The sequence below is a fragment of the Pristis pectinata genome, chromosome 3 (genome assembly GCF_009764475.1).
Source record: "Pristis pectinata isolate sPriPec2 chromosome 3, sPriPec2.1.pri, whole genome shotgun sequence".
NCBI classification, from domain to species: Eukaryota; Metazoa; Chordata; class Chondrichthyes; order Rhinopristiformes; family Pristidae; genus Pristis; species Pristis pectinata.
In genome coordinates, this window is record NC_067407.1 from 11,019,306 (window position 1) to 11,025,305 (window position 6,000).

Consider the following 6,000-nt stretch of genomic DNA (forward strand, 5'->3'; position numbering starts at 1 on the left):
TTCAAGGATATGCTCGAAAGCCTCTTTGAAGAAATGCAACATCCTCACTGACTCCTGGGAATCTCTGGCAAAACGGAGAAGTAGCACTTGGGATAGTATTGAGAATCTTGATGCATCCGTCAGGAGCACACAGAAGCCCTGCATAACTGCGGAAAGAGAAGACCACCTTACAAACCACCCACCATTGATCCCCAGCGGCCCCATCTGTGTGGAAGAGTCTCCTGTTCCCATATTGGCCTCATAATCCACCTCAAAACACCCCAGAGTGGAGTGGAAGCAAATCATCCTCAATTCCAAGGGACTGCCTATGAAAGTGCAGGAAATAATTTTCCTGGTATTGATGTGGTGGGTTAACGGTGACCCGTGGAACCAGAATCTACCTTAAGTATATCGGCTTGTTTGGAATGTGATCAGAATATTGGAAAACTTATGACTGGCTGTTTTACATATTTCAATAATCCAGTAGTGTGTGGTTTAACACCATGATTCAGTAACTGAGAGTCTGTTTGCCACACATTATATTCCAGTAGGGTACATCAACATATTTATGAAGATTCAGCTTGTCCACAAGTGCTATAGAAAGTACCCTGACAGGTTGATCACAGCCTGGGACGGCAACTGCTCTGCTCTGGACCAATGGAACCTGCAGAGAGCGGTAAACACAGCCCAGTCTGTCACAGACTCGTCACTTCCTTCCATCCAGTCCAGCTTCACGGTGCGTTGCTTCAGGAAGGCTAACAGTGTCAGCAAGGATGCCTGCCACCCCGGCTGTTCCCCTTTCTCTCTTCTACCTTCTACCTACAGGATCTTGAAAGCTCGGACGTCCAGACTTATGAACAGCTTCTTCCCCACTGCTATCAGACTCCTGAACCACGTTGCCACGTTCTTGAACCCTTAACTCCACCTTCTTCCATTATTGTCACGTTGGCATTTCTTTTTGCACTACTTCAGATTGCACTACTGTGCTTTGCACAATTCTTGTTGTTTTGTGCACATCGCTGTATTCATTGTATTGCAATGTACACTGTTTACTCTGTGAGCTTCACACAAGCGAGGAATTTCATTGTACCCTGGTGTATATGACAATAAACTAATCTGAATCTGATTGTGTAAATGTTACATGTACTGTATGTGATGCCTGTAACCTCGGCATGAACATGATTAGATATTAAGCTTTCATCCTGGCACCTTCATTCTCAAAGATGCTCTAAAAACAAACCATGTCATGTAATTTGTAGAGTGAATTTGATTTCCAGTCTGAATATTCATGGAAAGCATTAACCAAAATGCATGTCATACTGACACAGCTTATCACATTGGATTGGAAAGAGAGTGTTTCATATTCTGTACTGTTTGTCACATTTAATCAGTGCTATGTGCTTAGAGGTGACTGGTAGTGAAAAATAACCATTCTGCACTGTAAATAAATGCCACCTGTTAACTCTTGATAACAATATGATCATTAATTTACCAAGGGTGTGTCATTCAAGCAGCAAGAGAATCTTTGTATAATCATAATTTCCTCAATAGGCTAGTACTGGCACGACCAGCAGATGTTAAAGCAATGAGGCAATGGATTGGTGATAGGAATCTTCTGCAGTGACTAGGATTCTTCAATTAGGATAATGAGGTAATTTTAATCTAATCCGCCAGCGACAGCAGTTGCAACACTGGCACCACGCCTGGTCTGATATTACCTCAGATGTTGCAAGGGTGTGGCCCTTGTCTTTGTCACTTTGCAGACACATTTCACCCTCCTCATGGCCCTCTCTCCCACCTGCCTCTACAGCATCAGCAAATTTGGATACCATGCACTCTGTTTATTCATCTACAATAACACCTCTGACAACACAGCCTCCCCTCAGCCCTGCACTGGTATGTCAGCCTGGATATTTTGCTTAAATCTTTGGGATGTTCAACTCCGAGGTGAGAGTGCTACTGCTGGAGGCAAGTAGAGGGGACTCTGGAGACGCAAGGGTCTGGGGTGCTGGAATCTGGAGCAAAGTATAAGCTGCTAGAGTCGAGATGCAGGGTCTCAACCCGAAACGTCGACTATCCCTTTGCCTCCACAGATGCTGCCTGACCCACTGCGTTCCTCCAGCAGTTTGGTTTTTGCTAGAGGGAACTTTATTTTTGGAGGTATGAGTTAAGGATGAACCAGCCATTCCTAACCATCCTTCTCTTGTAATCCTTTAACTTGTCTAAAGTATCACCGGCACGGTGGTGTAGCAGTTAGTGTAACACTATTAAAGTGCCAGCAACCCAGGTTCAATTCCCGCTGCTGTCTGTAAAGGAGTTTGTATGTTCTCCCCATGTCTGTGTGGGTTTCCTCCGGATGCTCCGGTTTCCTCCCACCTTCCAAAGACATACAGTGCGGGTTAGGAAGTTGTGGGCATGCTATGTTGGCGCCGGAAGCGTGGCGACAATTGCGGGCTGCCCCCAGCACATTCTCAGTAATGCAAAAAGATGCATTTCACTGTGTGTTTTGATGTACATGTAACTAATAAGTAAATATCATCTTATCTTTAAAAACATGCTTAGAGGCTATTTCTTTTTAAGCCACCCATGTTTAACCAACAAAGGTGTCAGGTAGATTGTCAGCAACCTTGCCTTCTTTCTCTGTCAAGACATTTAGTTAATTTGGCGATCTGCCCACTCTCACATGGGATTTGGAACTGGAATACCCATGCTGGATAAAATCCAGCAATTAGATAGAGTTTTGAGTTTTACCATAAATGTTTTTTCAGCTTCTGTGTCACTGAATAATCCTCCAAATGGACCCTCCACCCTCTAAGAAATGAACTGTGCCCTTTTCTGCTCAATCATTATATAAAGAGGGAGATGGGCCAAACACTGGGATAATGGGACTAGCTTAGATGGGCGTCTTGGTCAGCATGGATGAGTTGGGCCGAAGGGACTGCTTCCGTGCAGTATTACTCTATGACTACTAGATTTAGCCGTTGTAATAGGACTCCCATACCCTGTGCACAGAGTCTGGAAGGGATTACTCAATGCCACATTATTGGGAATATTCAGTCTTCCTAAAACTGGACTCAGGAATTAAGCATGGACAGGTGGTGAACAGTAACAGATAGAAAACAAAGTTTCTCTGCTGTCCTTGGTTAAAAAAAACTTTGACTTTCTCGATGTCTACCTTTAAGCAAGATAATGCAGCATTTTGCACAACCTCAGAGCCTCCCCTTCTCTCTCACTGATTGGCACATTATTTAGAAGACTGACAAACTAGTCCATGGAAAAATGTTCTATATTATTTTAAAGTTACACTGAATCAAAAGGCAATAGACAACTGTATACCCTTCTCATGAATACTTCAGGTCAACTGCATTCACAGAAAGCTGCATTCCTCATCAATATTAAATGAATTATCAACCTTTGACAATGTCAAAGATAATTGTGATTGATTATGATGGGCCTAGTCAATTAAATAATTGATGTGTCAGACTACCCATTATGTTTTTTCTTTATCTCTTACAATCATAGCTTACAGGACGGCATAGTGGCAACAGATAGCAGAGTCACTGCCTTGCAGAGCCAGAGACCGGGGTTCAATCCTGACCCCTGGAGCTGTCTATGTGGAGTTTGCACGTTCTCCCTGTGACCATGTGGGTTTCCCCTAGGTGCTCCAGTTTCCTCTTGCATTGCAAAGACTTGTGAGTTGGTGGGTTACTTGGTCACTGTAAATTGCCCTGAGTGTATAAGTGAGTGGTAGAATCCGGGGGGCAGTTGATGGGCATGTGGGATTAATGTAGGATTACTGTAAATTGGTAGTTGATGGTCAGCAAGGATTCGATGGGCTGAAGGGCCTATTTCTGAGCCATGTCTTTCCATGACTCTATTTCTGAGTTGATATATTTTTATGTTGAGAAATAATTTAACTCACATAGGATTTTAACTCATTATAGGCCAATTCTAACTGTAGAGAATCCAAAATGAGAAACTTTCACCTTAACAGCACAGCTGGAGTGCCTGATGGGTTTCAATGGTTCAAGGAGTTGATGCAACATTACTTTCTCAAAGGCAATTAGGAAGAGGGAATAAATGATGACCACGGTAATGTAGTGGTTAGCATAACGCTGTTACAGCGCCAGCAACCTGGGTTCAATTCCCGCCGCTGTCTGCAAGGAGTTTGTATGTTCTCCCTGTGTCTGCGTGGGGTTCCTCCGGGTGCTCCGGTTTCCTCCCACATTCCAAAGACGTAGGAGTTAGGAAGTTGTGGGCATGCTATGTTGGCACCGGAAGAGTGGCGACACTTGCGGGCTGCCCCCAGCACATTCTCACTAATGCGAAAAGACACATTTCACTGTGTGCTTCGATGTACATGTGACTAACAAATAAATATCTTTTAAAAAAAACCAGCATTCAAGGTGATGCCCACGTACCTTATACGAATAAGAAAAATAAATATACAGAGAAAATGGTATTGTTTGCCCACTGTTTCTAGTTCCAGTTTCCTCCAATCTCCCAAGCATGTGCGGGTTAGTGGGTTAATTGGCCCTGGTGTGGTAGAATCTGGGGAGAGTAGATGGGAATGTGAGGAGAATAAAATGGGTTAGGGGAGGTTAGGGTTGATGGTCAGTGCGGACTTGGTGGGCTCAAGGAGCTGTTTCTGTCTTGTGTCTTCTCTTTGACTCTATGACCCTTTGACGCTCTGACCGTTCTTGGGTGACCTCTCCAATACAAAGGTGAACAGCAAGTTGGGAGATATGGCAGAGATCTGCTGTGGCTGCTTGGCAAGATTCCACGGTGAGGAAGTTCAGAGTCAAGGGGTCTGTGACCTGTATGGGGAGAGCAGTTCAGGTGCAAGAGCATGTCTGAAGTTCCTCCCAGACAGTGCCAAATATCTCTGTGATAACAGCCTTGGAAAGTCTAAGCTACGAAAAACGTTGTTCATCAGAGAGATCGATAGGATGTGGTGTCACTGAAGACTCTTTGACAGTAGGCTCTTTGCCAATGGGCATGACTTTCCCTCCTGCCCTGAGGTCCACAACCCACCCTGAGTGACCATCCACATTGAGGCACCCAAAAATGAGTATCTCAGCATCAATATGCTGGTGAAAACCCTCACCATTGGTTTAAGCAGTCTCCCGATGTCAGCAGAGTGTGTATAAATAGCAAGAGAAACAACAATTCAGTGCGATCTGCCCTTTGTTCAATGAGAGAGTTCCATGATGGTTACATTGTGGAGCACTGAGCCCCAGTTTATGTTGGAACAGGCTTGGCACCAATAGTGAGGTTGTTTCATGTGCGTCTGATGCTGGGAAACTGTCAGACATGTTAACACAGGTCGTGACCAGAAGTGCCGGGTCTTATTTTGCAATTGGTGCAATTTTGTCCAGAAAAGATTACAAATATGATTTTTTTTCCAGGCAAAATTGAGATTGGATTGCACCCAAGATCTCTAGTGTTTGGTTTTAGCTTCTGCTTGGAGCTTAGTTGATTGGTCATTACACCAATCCACCCACAGCCCTCAAAGCTACCTCTTGTCCACCAACTCCAAACTAACCTTCTCTTCATTGTTAGGTGTCCCCTCCAGCCAGTCCATAAATACAGCAACAATCTATCTGCTGGAGGAACTCAAAGGCTCGATCAGCATCTGTGGGGGGCGAGGAATTGTCGGTTTCGGTCCTGATGCAGGGTTTCAACCCGAAACGTCGACAATTCCTGTCCCCCCACAGATGCTGCTCGACTCACCGAGTTTCTCCAGCAGACTGTTTGTTGCTCCAGATTCCAGCATCTGCAGTGTCTCGTGTCACCTGTCTGCAAGTAGAGTTTAGTTTCATTCTGTGCTGATTTATGGTCTACCTGCCTTCTTCTCAGAGTAATACTGCTTTCAGAATATCCAATGCCTTTTATTTATCTTAAGAGCTGAATTATTTAAAGGCTTCAACTAAAGTAGATAAACAGTACCTGTCCGTCATAAATCCACGCTGCTTATTCATAACTAACTAATATTTTTCTAAATTTTCAGACATGAAAAAA